The 15,651-nt window shown below is 46.8% G+C and overlaps 1 protein-coding gene across 2 annotated transcripts in view; it reads left to right on the top strand.

Annotated features, from left to right (window-relative positions):
• LOC138664027 (zinc finger protein 585A-like) overlaps positions 1–15,651 on the top strand; it is a 61,084-nt gene that overhangs the window by 25,965 nt on the left and 19,468 nt on the right. For both annotated transcript variants that reach the window (XM_069750434.1, XM_069750433.1), the window contains exon 2: positions 15,149–15,434. The gene's annotated coding sequence lies outside the window, so the exon portion shown is untranslated. The remainder of the gene's footprint in view (positions 1–15,148; positions 15,435–15,651) is intronic.

The raw sequence follows: 15,651 nt of genomic DNA, 5'->3' as shown, positions 1-15,651 counted from the left end.
TCCCTAGGTAGCGCCCCCAGCACGCAGTCCCACGCAAGCAACGTCCCCCCTTCTCCAGGCAGACCACCAGCACGCAGTGCCATGCAAGCATCACCAGCTTCCCCAGGCAGACCACCAGCACACAGTCCCGTGCAAGCACCATCTCCCCCGGCAGACCCCCCTTCCAGCATGCACATGCAGCCCCATGAAAGCATCATCCCCTTCTCCCCAGGCAGACTCCCTCCAGCATGCACATGCAGCCCCATGCAAGCATCACTCCCTTCTCTCCAGGCAGACCCCCCTCCACTATGCACATGCAGCCCCATGCAAGCAACATCACCCCTTTCGCCCCAGGCAGCCCCCCCCCCCGTCCAGCATGCACATGCAGCCCCATGCAAGAATCACCCCTTTCTCCCCAGGCAGACCCCCCCCCAGCATGCACATGCAGCCCCATGCAAGCAATATCACCCCTTTCTCCTCAGGCAGACCCCCCTGTCCAGCATGCATATGCAGCCCCATGCAAGCAACATCCCCCCCTCTCCCCAGGCAGACCCCCCTGTCCAGCATGCACATGCAGCCCCATGCAAGCAACATCACCCCTTCTCCCCAGGCAGACCCCCCCTGTCCAGCATGCACATGCAGCCCCATGCAAGCATCACCCATTCTCTCCAGACAGCCCCCTCCACTATACACATGCAGCCCCATGCAAGCAACATTACCCCCTTCTCCCCAGGCAGACCCCCCTCCAGCATGCACATGCGGCCCCATGCAAGCATCACCCCTTTCTCCCCAGGCAGACCCCCGTCCAGCATGCACATACAGCCCCATGCAAGCAACATCACTCCTTTCTCCCCAGGCAGACTCCCACTTACCTGATCTGTGACTATGGAGAACGACCCAAAACACTTCAAATCCTGCACAAAATCCTCGAAATCCCGCCATGACATCCACAGCTTCCTCCTGTCTGCTCTGCTCTATGGAGGAAGAGGCAAATTCTGCACAAAACAGTCAAAATCTAAATCCTGCACGGAATCCCGCCATGACATCCACAGCTTCCTCCTGTCTGCTCTATGGAGGAAGAAGCGCCGCCCCTTCCGGTCACATGGGCATGACGTCAGCAGAGGTCCCTTAGCCGACTTGGATTTAGCCTCTACCATGCCCCCATTATGCCCCTGTAAGCAGGGTTCTGCCCCACACCCAGCTGCCTCGGGCACTTTACCATGAGCTGGTGGGTTGCCTTCTTGGGCTGTGGGGTACTCGGTATCGGGTTTGATCGCACTGAAAGGCGATGTCACGGTGGCTGCGACCCGGTCCGTGGCCCTGGGCACCCATTTAAAAGGGAAAGGTCTTTTAAAGGGAACCTGTCACCCCCTCAAAGCGTTTTTAACTAAAAGGGCCACCTTGTGCAGCACTAATGCTGCATTCTGTCAGGGTGGCTCTTTTAGTTCGGGTCCCTGAAAATGCTGAAATAATCGCTTTTCTAATGTGCCCCTCATACCTGAATTTGTTAGGACAAACATCTATATATCTACCTATCCTATTTGTATTTACTGTATGCAATCCACCTCTTCTATCCTGTCGGCTCCTGCCGTGATTTTACACTACCGCAGCTGGTGAATTACCGGTGTGTGTGTGTATATATATATATATATATATATATATATGTATATATATATATATATATATATATATATATATATATATATATATGTGTGTGTGTGTCACTGACATCTATTCTTGATAACCAACCTTGCTGAAGCTGACAGATGAGGGTTGCAGCCCCCAGCTGTGAGCTTTTCCTGGCTGGTTATCAAAAATACAGAGGAACCCACGCAGTTTATTTTTTTATTATTTACTAGCTGAAGAGCCCGACGTTGCCTGGGCATAGTAAATATCTGTGGTTAGTTATAGCACCTCACTTCTCTTATTTTCCCATCACGCCTCTCATTTTCCCAATCACATCTTTCATTTTCCCCCTCACATCTCTCATTTTCTCCCTCACACCTTTCATTTTCTCCCTCACTCCTCTCATTCCCCCCAACACTTGTCATTTCAACCTCACATCTGTCATTTTCTGATCACTCCACTATTTTTCCTCACTCCTCTCATTTTGCACTCACACCTTTTCATTTTCACCTCACACCTCTCATTTTTACCTCATCACCTCAGTATATACATGTTTGTCATCTCCCTTATATATAGTATACATCTGTATGTCATCTCCTGTATATAGTATATACCTGTATGTCATCTCCCCTGTATATAGTATATACTTCCTGTGTGTCATCTCCCCTATATATAGTATATACCTGAATGTCATCTCCTTCTATATATAGTATATACCTGTATGTCATTTCCTCCTGTATATATTATATACCTGTGTCATCTCCCCTGTATATAGTATATATCTGTGTGTCATCTCCTCCTGTATATAGTATATACCTGCATGTCATCTTCTATATATTGCATATACCTGTATGTCATCTCCTCCTGTATATAGTATATACCTGTGTGTCATCTCCCCTGTATATAGTATATATCTGTGTGTCATCTCCTCCTGTATATAGTATATACCTGCATGTCATCTTCTATATATAGCATATACCTGTATGTCATCTCCTCCTGTATATAGTATATACCTGTATGTCATCTCCTCCTGTATATATATGTACCTGTATGTCATCTCCTCCACTATATAGTATATACCTGTGTGTCATCTCTCCTGTATATAGTATATATCTGTGTGTCATCTCCCCTGTATATAGTATATACCTGTGTGTCATCTCCTCCTGTATTAGACCTCGTTCACACGTTATTTGCTCAGTATTTTTACCTCAGTATTTGTAAGCTAAATTGGCAGCCTGATATATCCCCAGCCAACAGGAAGCCCTCCCCCTGGCAGTATATATTAGCTCACACATACACATAATAGACAGGTCATGTGACTGACAGCTGCCGTATTTCCTATATGGTACATTTGTTGTAGTTTGTCTACTTATTAATCAGATTTTTATTTTTGAAGGATAATACCAGACTTGTGTGTGTTTTAGGGCGAGTTTCGTTTGTCAAGTTGTGTGTGTTGAGTTGCGTGTGACGACATGCATGTAGCGACTTTTGTGAGATGAGTTTTGTGTGGCAACATGCGTGTAGCAACTTTTTGTGTGTCGAGTTGCATATGACAGGTTAGTGTAGCAAGTTGTGTGCAGCAAGTTTTGCGCATGGCGAGTTTTGCGCGTGGCGAGTTTTATGTGTGGTGCCTTTTGAGTATGTGCAAGTTTTGTGTGAGGCAACTTTTGCATGTGTTGCAACTTTTGTGCATGTGGCAATTTTTCCACGTGTGCAAGTTTTGCGTGTGGCGAGTTTTCCATGAGGTGAGTTTTGCACTTGTGGCGAGTTTTGCAATTGCCTAGTTTTTGCATGTGGTGAGTTCTGCGCGTGGCGAGTTTTGAGTGGCGACTTTTGTGTTTCAACTTTTATGTGGCGAGGTTGGTGTATTTGTGGTGAAATGTGTGCTGAGGGTAATATGTGTTCAAGCATGTGGTAGTGTGTGGCGCATTTTGTGTGTGTTCATATCCCCGTGTGTGGTGAGTATCCCATGTCGAGGCCCCACCTTAGCAACTGTACGGTATATACTCTTTGGCGCCATCGCTCTCATTCTTTAAGTCCCCCTTGTTCACATCTGGCAGCTGTCAATTTGCCTCCTACACTTTTCCTTTCATTTTTCCCCATTATGTAGATAGGGGCAAAATTGTTTGGTGAATTAGAAAGCGCGGGGTTAAAATTTCACCTCATAACATAGCCTATGACGCTCTCGGGGTCCAGACGTGTGACTGTGCAAAATTTTGTGGCTGTAGCTGCGACGCCTCCAACACTTTTCCTTTCACTTTTTCCCCCATTATGTGGATAGGGGCAAAATTGTTTGGTGAATTGGAACGCGCGGGGTTAAAATTTCACCTCACAACATAGCCTATGACGCTCTCAGGGTCCAGACGTGTGACTGTGCAAAATTTTATGGCTGTAGCTGCGACGCCTCCAACACTTTTCCTTTCACTTTTTTCCCCATTATGTAGATAGGGGCAAAATTGTTTGGTGAATTGGAACGCGCGGGGTTAAAATTTCGCCTCACAACATAGCCTATGACGCTCTCGGGGTCCAGACGTGTGACTGTGCAAAATTTTGTGGCCGTAGCTGCGACGGTGCAGATGCCAATCCCGGACATACACACATACACACACACACACACACACACACACATTCAGCTTTATATATTAGACTAGCTGAAGAGCCCGGCGTTGCCTGGGCATAGTAAATATCTGTGGTTAGTTATAGCACCTCACTTCTCTTATTTTCCCATCACGCATGGCATCTCCTGTATATAGTATATACCTGTATGTCATCTCCCCTGTATATAGTATATACCTGCTGTGTGTCATCTCCCCTATATATAGTATATACCTGAATGTCATCTCCTTCTATATATAGTATATACCTGTATGTCATCTCCTCCTGTATATAGTATATACCTGTGTCATCTCCTCCTGCATATAGTATATACCTGCATGTCATCTTCTATATATAGCATATACCTGTATGTCATCTCCTCCTGTATATAGTATATACCTGTGTGTCATCTCCCCTGTATACAGTATATATCTGTATATCCACTGTACTACTGTAGTGCCGTGTATCATCACTGCTGTCAGTGTAATACTAACGGCCCCATACACATGAGATAAGAGATGGCTGAACGGTCATTTGGCAGACGGCCATCTCTCCCGACTCCCCCATACACACAAATATTCCAGCTTTCCTGGGGTCTGTATGAGAGAGTCGCCCCCAGACTCCTCTAGCGGAGGATTATCTACAGGAAGAACAAACGGATTATCCTCTGAAATTCAGGATGTCAGATCCTTCTCTGCCCTGACATCATCTGTTAGGAGGCCCCCAAATACATTATATAGTCGCCCAAACCCCCGAAATCAGTGATTTCATGGAACTTTAGTCTAATGTGTATGCAGCGTCGGACTGGAGTAGCTTGGGCCCACCAGAGAACATCATTCTAAGGGCCCACCATGCTTAAAGGGTGCTAGCTGCAGAGTCTTCCTTTAGCTTCCATCTAGTCAAGCACCCTTATCTGCAGCAGATAATTTTGGGTAAACAAGACAAGTGCTGCCGAGAACAATGATATTCTATAAAAACAGAAAGATTTTATTATTTAGACATGTGCCACATACATACGCACACTAGACATGACACATCCGCACCAGTCACACGCTAGACACAGGATACATACAAAGGACACACACCAGTCACACGGTAGACACAGGATACATACAAAGGACACACACCAGTCACACGCTATACATGACACACTCACACAGCATACAAATACCAGTCACACACTAGACACAGGATTAGAGATGAACAATCCCTTGGATGTTCGGGTCCAAGTGAACAGTTAAAAAAAAAAAGTCCAGGTTGGGATACAGAACAGTACCCGGACCCCATTCACTTTAATGGTGGTCCCGAACATCCAGTGTTTAACACTCTGTGAGGTGCAAGACAGCGCGGCAAACACTGCTTCTGATCAGCGGTAAAATCATCCTCGCCAGTCAGACAGCTGATGTTCACATGCTGTCAAATGATGTGAACCCGCAGCTGTTATCAGAGGTATAAAGTTTACCTCCGGTCACTAGCGTTGGGTAACCTCATCGAGGTTAAGGCAGGTCACTGAGGCTGTGTTCCCAGCTGGGCCCCTGAACTACGGTGACCTTGGTGAGATCCCCACTAGCACAGTGACAAAGTACCACGGTGCAGAGGTGAGTTCACAGCAGTTCACTTTGAGTAATTTCTATTGGTGAACTCAGCAATGTACCAAGATGCTTTTTCTCACTCCCCCATTCTCCACACAGACCGTGATCACCCTCTTTTTCCACAAAGCTCATCATCTCCCCTTCTACACACAGCCCCTTATCATCCCTCCTCTGTTGTGAATTCTGTTTTGGAACTCCCTCCTGTGGTCATGAATGGTACTTCAGCGAGTTCTGTCCATGGACTCCCTCTGGTGGCTGTGAGTGGAGCTGCTGGTTCTGAGGTTCCTTCCACAGGTACCCTGGTTAATTCTTAGGCTGGCTGCTCTATTTAACTCCACCCTGATCATTTCTCCATGCCACCTGTCAATGTTCCAGTACTGGTTCAGTTCGCTCTTGGATCTTTCTGGTGACCTGTCTACTCCAGCAGAAGCTAAGTCCCTGCTGGTTTATTTTGTTGTTTTTGTTTTCTTGTCCAGCTTGCTAATATGATTCTGTCTGGCTAGCTGGAAGCTCTGGGAGGCAGAGTGGCACCTCCGCACCATGAGTCAGTGCGGGGGTCTTTTTGCACACTCTGCGTGGTCTTTTGTAGTTTTTTGTGCTGACCGCAAAGTTACCTTTTCTATCCTCTGTCTGTTTAGGTAGTCTGGCCTCCCTTTGCTGAAACCTCTTTCATTCTTGTGTTTGTGACTTTCATCTTATCTCACAGTCAATATTTGTGGGGGGCTGCCTTTTCCTTTGGGGAATTTCTCTGAGGCAAGGTAGGCTTTACTTTCTATCTCTAGGGGTAGCTAGCCCTTAGGCTGTGTCGAGGCGTCTAGGCCTGTCAGGTACGCTCCACGGCTATTTCTAGTGTGTGTGATAGGATTAGGGATTGCGGTCAGCAGAGTTCCCACTTCCCAGAGCTTGTCCTATGAGTTTAACCATCAGGTCTTTCCGGGTGCTCCTAACCACCAGGTCCATAACAGTACAGGTGGCCCAAAGTGTTAATGCATCTCATTAGAGGGATAAGAGAAGTTCTGAGACCATTTTTTTTTTCTCTGCAGTGTGTTTTGTCTTTCTTTTCCCCTTTACCTCTGGGTGGTTCAGGACACAGGTGTAGATATGGACATTCAAGGTCTGTCCTCTTGTGTGGATCATCTCACTACAAGGGTACAAAGCATTCAAGATTTTGTAGTTTGGAATCCAATATTAGAGCCTAGAATTCCAATTCCTGATTTGTTTTCTGGGGATAGATCTAAGTTTCTGAATTTCAAAAATAATTGTAAATTGTTTCTTGCTTTGAAACCCCGCTCCTCTGGTGACCCAGTTCAACAAGTAAAAATCATTATTTCTTTGTTACGTGGTGATCCTCAAGACTGGGCATTTTCCCTTGCCAGGAGATCCTGCATTGCGTGATGTAGATGCGTTTTTTCTGGCGCTTGGATTGCTTTATGATGAACCAAAATTAGTGGATCAGGCAGAGAAAAACTTGCTGGCTCTGTGTCAGGGTCAGGATGAAGCGGAGGTATATTGTCAGAAGTTTAGAAAGTGGTCTGTGCTTACTCAGTGGAATGAGTGTGCCCTGGCGGCAATTTTCAGAAAAGGTCTTTCTGAAGCCCTTAAAGATGCTATGGTGGGATTTCCCACGCCTGCTGGTCTGAATGAGTCTATGTCCTTGGCCATTCAGATCGATCGGCGCTTGCGTGAGCGCAAAGCTGTGCACCATTTGGCGGTATTCTCTGAGCATAGGTCTGAGCCTATGCAGTGTGATAGGACTTTGACCAGAGCTGAACGGCAAGAACACAGACGTCAGAATGGGCTGTGTTTTTACTGTGGTGACTCCACTCATGCTATCTCTGATTGTCCTAAGCGCACTAAGCGGTTCGCTAGGTCTGCCACCATTGGTACGGTACAGCCTAAATTTCTTTTGTCCATTACACTGATTTGCTCTTTGTCGTCCTATTCTGTTATGGCGTTTGTGGATTCGGGCGCTGCCTTGAATTTGATGGACTTGGAGTTTGCCAGGCGCTGTGGTTTTTTCTTGGAGCCCTTGCAGTGTCCTATTCCATTGAGAGGAATTGATGCTACGCCTTTGGCCAAGAATAAACCTCAGTACTGGACTCAATTGACCATGTGCATGGCTCCTGCACATCAGGAGGATATTCGCTTTTTGGTGTTACATAATCTGCATGATGTGGTCGTTTTGGGGTTGCCATGGCTACAGGTCCATAATCCAGTATTGGATTGGAAATCTATGTCTGTGTCCAGCTGGGGTTGTCAAGGGGTACATGGTGATGTTCCATTGCTGTCAATTTCGTCTTCCACTCTTTCAGAAGTTCCTGAGTTTTTGTCGGATTACCGGGATGTATTTGATGAGCCCAAGTCCGGTGCCCTACCTCCTCATAGGGATTGTGATTGGGCCATTAATTTGATTCCTGGTAGTAAGTTTCCTAAGGGCCGACTGTTCAATTTATCTGTGCCAGAACATGCCGCTATGCGGAGTTATATAAAGGAGTCTTTGGAGAAGGGGCATATTCGCCCGTCGTCGTCACCGTTGGGAGCAGGCTTCTTTTTTGTGGCCAAGAAGGATGGTTCTTTGAGACCTTGTATCGATTACCGCCTTCTTAATAAGATCACGGTCAAATTTCAGTACTCTTTGCCGCTACTGTCTGATTTGTTTGCTCGGATTAAGGGGGCTAGTTGGTTCTCCAAGATAGATCTTCGAGGGGCGTATAATCTTGTGCGTATTAAACGGGGCGATGAATGGAAAACAGCATTTAATACGCCCGAGGGCCATTTTGAGTACCTGGTGATGCCATTCGGGCTTTCTAATGCTCCATCTGTGTTTCAGTCCTTTATGCATGACATCTTCCGAGAGTATCTGGATAGATTCATGATTGTATATTTGGATGATATTTTGGTCTTTTCGGATGATTGGGAGTCTCATGTGAAGCAGGTCAGAATGGTGTTCCAGGTCCTTCGTGCTAATTCCTTGTTTGTGAAGGGGTCTAAATGTCTCTTTGGAGTTCCTATGAAGGTTTCCTCTCCTAAGTTTAAGCCTCGTTTCATTGGTCCTTATAAGATTTCTGAAGTTCATAATCCTGTGTCATTTCGTTTGGCCCTTCCAGCTTCTTTTGCCATCCATAATGTGTTCCATAGGTCGTTGTTGCGGAGATACGTGGCGCCTATGGTTCCCTCCACTGACCCTCCTGCCCCGTGTTGGTCGAGGGGGAGTTGGAGTATGTGGTGGAGAAGATTTTAGATTCTCGTATTTCGAGACGGAAACTCCAGTACCTGGTCAAGTGGAAGGGTTATGGTCAGGAAGATAATTCCTGGGTTGTTGCCTCTGATGTTCATGCTGCTGATCTGGTTCGTGCCTTTCATTTGGCTCGTCCTGATCGGCCTGGGGGTTCTGGTGAGGGTTCGGTGACCCCTCCTTAAGGGGGGGTACTGTTGTGAATTCTGTTTTGGAACTCCCTCCTGTGGTCATGAATGGTACTTCGGCGAGTTCTGTCCATGGACTCCCTCTGGTGGCTGTGAGTGGAGCTGCTGGTTCTGAGGTTCCTTCCACAGGTGACCTGGTTAATTCTTAGGCTGGCTGCTCTATTTAACTCCACCCTGATCGTTTCTCCATGCCACCTGTCAATGTTCCAGTACTGGTTCAGTTCGCTCTTGGATCTTTCTGGTGACCTGTCTACTCCAGCAGAAGCTAAGTCCCTGCTGGTTTATTTTGTTGTTTTTATTTTCTTGTCCAGCTTGCTAATATGATTCTGTCTGGCTAGCTGGAAGCTCTGGGAGGCAGAGTGACACCTCCGCACCGTGAGTCGGTGCGGGGGTCTTTTTGCACACTCTGCGTGGTCTTTTGTAGTTTTTTGTGCTGACCGCAAAGTTACCTTTTCTATCCTCTGTCTGTTTAGGTAGTCTGGCCTCCCTTTGCTGAAACCTCTTTCATTCCTGTGTTTGTGACTTTCATCTTATCTCACAGTCAATATTTGTGGGGGGCTGCCTTTTCCTTTGGGGAATTTCTCTGAGGCAAGGTAGGCTTTACTTTCTATCTCTAGGGGTAGCTAGCCCTTAGGCTGTGTCGAGGCGTCTAGGCCTGTCAGGTACGCTCCACGGCTATTTCTAGTGTGTGTGATAGGATTAGGGATTGCGGTCAGCAGAGTTCCCACTTCCCAGAGCTTGTCCTGTGAGTTTAACCATCAGGTCTTTCCGGGTGCTCCTAACCACCAGGTCCATAACAGTACAGGTGGCCCAAAGTGTTTATGCATCTCAATAGAGGGATAGGAGAAGTTCTGAGACCATTTTTTTTTTCTCTGCAGTGTGTTTTGTCTTTCTTTTCCCCTTTACCTCTGGGTGGTTCAGGACACAGGTGTAGATATGGACATTCAAGGTCTGTCCTCTTGTGTGGATCATCTCACTACAAGGGTACAAAGCATTCAAGATTTTGTAGTTCGGAATCCAATATTAGAGCCTAGAATTCCAATTCCTGATTTGTTTTCTGGGGATAGATCTAAGTTTCTGAATTTCAAAAATAATTGTAAATTGTTTCTTGCTTTGAAACCCCGCTCCTCTGGTGACCCAGTTCAACAAGTAAAAATCATTATTTCTTTGTTACGTGGTGATCCTCAAGACTGGGCATTTTCCCTTGCCAGGAGATCCTGCATTGCGTGATGTAGATGCTCCATCTGTTTTTCAGTCCTTCATGCATGATATTTTCCGGACTTATATTGATAAGTTCTTGATTGTATATTTGGACGATATTTAGATTTTTTTCCGATGATTGGGAGTCTCATGTGGAACAGGTCAGGATGGTATTTCAGATCCTTCGTGACAATGCCCTGTTTGTGAAAGGGTCTAAGTGTCTCTTTGGGGTGCAGAAGGTTTCTTTTTTGGGCTTTATTTTTTCTCCATCGTCTATAGAGATGGATCCGTTTAAGGTTCAGGCCATTCATAATTGGATTCAGCCCACATCCGTGAAGAGCCTTCAGACATTTTTGGGTTTTGCAAATTTTTATCGCCGTTTCATTGCTAATCTTTCCAGCATGGTTAAACCCTTGACCGATTTGACGAAGAAAGGCGCTGATGTGGCGAATTGGTCCTCTGCGGCTGTCTCTGCCTTTCAGGAGCTTAAACGTCGATTTACTTCTGCTCCGGTGTTGCGCCAACTGGATGTTTCTCTTCCATTTCAGGTTGAGGTTGACGCTTCTGAGATTGGGGCAGGGGCCGTTTTGTCTGAGGGATCCTGTTGGTTCCTTAATGAAACCGTGTGCCGCCTTTTCCCGTAAGTTTTCGCCTGCTGAACGCAATTATGATGTCGGCAATCGGGAGTTGTTGGCTATGAAGTGGGCGTTTGAGGAGTGGCGACATTGGCTTGAGGGAGCTAAGCACCGTATTGTGGTATTGACCGATCATAAGAATTTGATTTACCTTGAGTCTGCCAAATCCTGCTGAATCCTAGACAGGCTCGATGGTCCTTGTTTTTTTCCCGTTTTGATTTCGTGGTCTCGTACCTTCCGGATTCTAAGAACATTAAGGCTGATGCCCTCTCTAGGAGTTTTTCGCCTGATTCTCCTGAGGCCTTAGAACCGGTCGGTATTCTGAAAGAAGGGGTGGTCCTTTCTGCCATTTCCCCTGATTTACGACGAGTTCTGCAGGAATTTCAGGCTGACAAACCTGACCGCTGTCCTGTGGGGAAACTGTTTGTTCCTGACAGATGGACTAGTAGAGTGATTTCTGAGGTTCACTGTTACGTGTTGGCTGGTCATCCTGGCATTTTTGGTACCAGAGACTTGGTTGGTAGGTCCTTTTGGTGGCCTTCTTTGTCGCGTGATGTGCGTTCTTTTGTGCAGTCCTGTGGGACTTGTGCGCGGGCCAAGCCTTGTTGTTCCCGTGCTAGTGGGTTGATTTTGCCATTGCCGGTCCCTGAGAGGCCCTGGATGCATATTTCTATGGATTTTATTTCCAATCTTCCGGTTTCCCAGAGGATGTCGGTTATCTGGGTTGTTTGTGACCAGTTCTCTAAGATGGTTCATTTGGTGCCTTTGCCTAAATTGCCTTCCTCTTCGGATTTGGTTCCGTTGTTTTTTTCAGCATGTGGTCCGTTTGCATGGTATTCCGGAGAATATTGTGTCCGACAGAGGTTCCCAGTTTGTTTCTAGATTTTGGCGGGCCTTTTGTGCTAGGCTGGGCATTGATTTGTCTTTTTTTTTCTGCGTTTCATCCTCAGACAAATGGCCAGACCGAGCGAACTAATCAGACTTTGGAGACTTATTTGAGATGCTTTGTGTCTGCTGTTCAGGATGATTGGGTGGCTTTCTTGCCATTGGCCGAGTTTGCCCTTAATAATCGGGCTAGTTCGGCTACTTTGGTTTCGCCTTTCTTTTGTAATTTTGGTTTTCATCCTCGTTTTTCTTCTGGGCAGGTTGAGCCTTCTGACTGTCCTGGTGTGGATTCTGTGGTTGACAGGTTGCAGCAGATTTGGGCTCATGTGGTGGACAATTTGGTGCTGTCTCAGGAGGAGGCTCAACGTTTTGCTAACCGTCGTCGGTGTGTTGGTTCCCAGCTTCGGGTTGGGGATCTGGTCTGGTTGTCTTCCCGTCATGTTCCTATGAAGGGTTCTTCTCCTAAGTTTAAGCCTCGGTTTATTGGTCCTTATAGGATTTCTGAGATTATTAATCCGGTGTTTTTTCGACTGGCGCTTCCGGCCTCTTTTGCTATCCATAATGTCTTCCATAGATCTTTATTGCGGAAATATGTTGAGCCCATTGTTCCCTCTGTTGATCCTCCGGCCCCTGTGTTGGTTGATCGGGAGTTGGAATATGTTGTTGAGAAGATTTTGGATTCCCGTTTTTCGAGGCGGAAGCTTCAGTACCTTTTCAAATGGAAGGGCTATGGCCAGGAGGATAATTCTTGGGTTTTTGCCTCTGATGTCAATGCCGCTGATTTGGTTCGTGCCTTTCATCTGGCTCATCCTGATCGGCCTGGGTGCTCTGGTGAGGGTTCGGTGACCCCTCCTCAAGGGGGGGTACTGTTGTGAATTCTGCTTTTGGGCTCCCTCCGGTGGTTGTAGGTGGTAATGCAGTTGTCTCTGGGCTGCAGTCCTGGACAGGTGTATCTACTGATTGCAGTTCTGACTGGAGTATTTAGGTTTGCAGGACTCATTAGTCCTTGCCAGTTGTCAATGTTTCTTGGGAAGGATTTGATCTCTGTCTGTCTTCTCCTGCTTAGCTGCCAATTCAGCAAAGATAAGTGTCTGTTTCTTTTTCTATGGCACACAAGTTGTGTGCTTGTTTTTGATTGTATTCCTGCTCTGAGTTTAGTAGTCTCTGGAGTTGCAGATATACGTTCCACGTCTTTAGTTAGATGGAGGAATTTTTGTATAATCTGCTGTGGATATTTTTGGAAGGGTTTTAATACTGACCGCACAGAACTCTGTCCTATCCTTTCCTATTTTAGCTAGAGCGGCCTCTTGTGCTAAATCCTGTTTTCTGACTGTGTGTGTCTTTCCTCTCCTACTCACAGCCAATATTTGTGGGGGGGATGCCTATCCTTTGGGGTTCTGCTCTGAGGCAAGATAGTATTCCTATTTCCATCTCTAGGGGTATTTAGTCCTCCGGCTGTGACGAGGTGTCTAGGGCTTGTTAGGTACACCCCACAGCAACTTCTAGTTGCGGTGTTAAGATCAGGATTTGCGATCAGTATAGTTACCACCTACTCCAGTGAAAGTTTTCATGCTGCTCCAAGGTCACCGGATCATAACACATCCCCCCTTCTTCACACAGCCCCTCATCATCCCTCCTTCTCCACACAGTCCCCTCATCACCCCCCCCTTTCCCACACAGTCCCTCATCATCCCCCCTTCTTCACACAGTTCCTTATCATCCCTCCTGCACACAGCCCCTCATCATCCCTCCTTCTGCACACAGCCCCTCAGCATCCCTCCTTCTGCACACAGCCCCTTATCATCCCTCTTCTCCACACAGCCTCATCATCCCCCCTTCTCCACAAAGCTCCTCATCATCCCTCCTTCTCCACACAGTCCCCTCATCACCCCCCCTTTTCCATACAGCCCCATCATCATCCCCCTTTTCACACAGCCCCTCATCATGACCCTTTTTCCATGCAGCCAGTCATTATCATCTCCCCTTCTCCACACAGCCCCTCATCATCTTCCCTATACAAGCCCCACTCCAGTTACATCAACCCTTTCCAAAATACATCCTCTCACCGCTCTCACTGAATCCTGGGTCTTCATTCCTATTTGTTCAAGGGTCCATTGTGCAGCCCCTCAGTCCTCTCCTCACACAGTTCCATTGTGCAGCCCCTCGGTCCTCTCCTCACGGGGCTCCATGGTGCAGCCTCTCATTTCATTCCTCTCCAGCAGCCTCAGAACAACGCTGCTTCCTGGTCACTGGTCTGATGGAGGCCCCGCCCCTTCTGGTGACATCATGCCATTGCTCTCAAAAAATCTACTCCGCTGTAGAGGCTGTGTGCTGTACAGTGCAGTTTCACAGCCTGTGGCTCTGTGCTGTGCGTGGTCTGTTATTCCATACCTGGTGCCGGCCGTCTGCACTGCTCAGCAACAAGTGATGTGAGGTGAGCGCTTTCTCATCACCTGCTGCCACTTCTATTGATCTCATTCAGCACACCACAGCTGATAGAGCGTTGAGCGCCGAGATCAGTAGAAGCTACAGCAAATGATGAGGAAGCGCTCACATCACTTGTTGCTGAGCAGTGCAGATGGCTGGCACCGGGTATGGAATAATGAACTCACCGCTGGGTGCACTCAATCCTAATACAGGGCAGAGCACGCACTAATGAATGAGGCAGGACTCAGAGTCTGTTGCTGGTGAGGGGGAGAGCCCACTGGGAGGCGGGCCCACCGGAGGATTCTCCGATCTCCCGGTGGGCCAGTCCGACCCTGTGTGTATGGGGGCGTTAAAAGGTAACTTATTGGACGCTGCCTCTGGCCCGGCCTAAAAGACCTTCATACATTGCAGCCCAGACCCCATTATTAGGCATGTAAGTATCGTAATAACTAGGCCACCCCATACTATCGAGTACTTGGGGGCGGGGGGCATTCAGCCAAACTCTGTCACCTTCTTAGATGCCATGTTTGCTTTTCACAGCAGTAAGTGGTTAAACTGCCAGGGTTTTTGTTGAAGCCTCATCTGTGCTGTCCCTGCGGTGCACATCTATGTTCTGGGGCACAAAATGATTAATTTCTTTTTAATAAATGTTTAACATGTTAAAAATTATAAAATGTGTCTTCTGCTTTTTCCATGTTTTTTTCTTTTTACAAGAATTGTTGGAGCCAATTTTCTTTAGAAACATTTCAATATCTGTTTTTTTCTGCTGTTTTTCTTGTAATATAGGAAAGCCTAAGGCCAGAAATAAACCCCATAAATCACTGTACATGGAGACTTTGGGATCAGATCATTTCTGTCCGCGTTGATTGTGGAAACAAAAAATCTTTTCTAAGATGCCTCAAACTTCTGTGTGTGAATCAGACCTGAGCTCTAACGTGATAGAAGATTACAGTGCGGGGAAGACGGGAAACCTTCATATAGACGGCCGGTGGTGATGGAGTCAGTGACCGACTATGGCCAAATATGTCTCTAGAGCCGTAGTAGAAGATGAAGATGTCGTCCTCATCATGAAGTAGTTATTTCTCATGTCGCGTGTAATGAATATCTCCTGCAGTATTGCTAATGCCGATTCCAGGGTCGGTAAATGAGACGAGAATTAGCGTTATGGAAGATGAGTCTGAGAAACGTATTCAGCTGCCGACTCCGAGGAGGAAACTGCTTGTTGTCTGTGGCCTAAATATATAGGTTTTATTAGTAGATGTAAAGAAGGAAACTAAATACTGTAAAAT

Source organism: Ranitomeya imitator, chromosome 2 (assembly GCF_032444005.1).
Source record: "Ranitomeya imitator isolate aRanImi1 chromosome 2, aRanImi1.pri, whole genome shotgun sequence".
NCBI lineage: Eukaryota > Metazoa > Chordata > Amphibia > Anura > Dendrobatidae > Ranitomeya > Ranitomeya imitator.
This window is presented reverse-complemented; position numbering and strand designations above follow the sequence as displayed.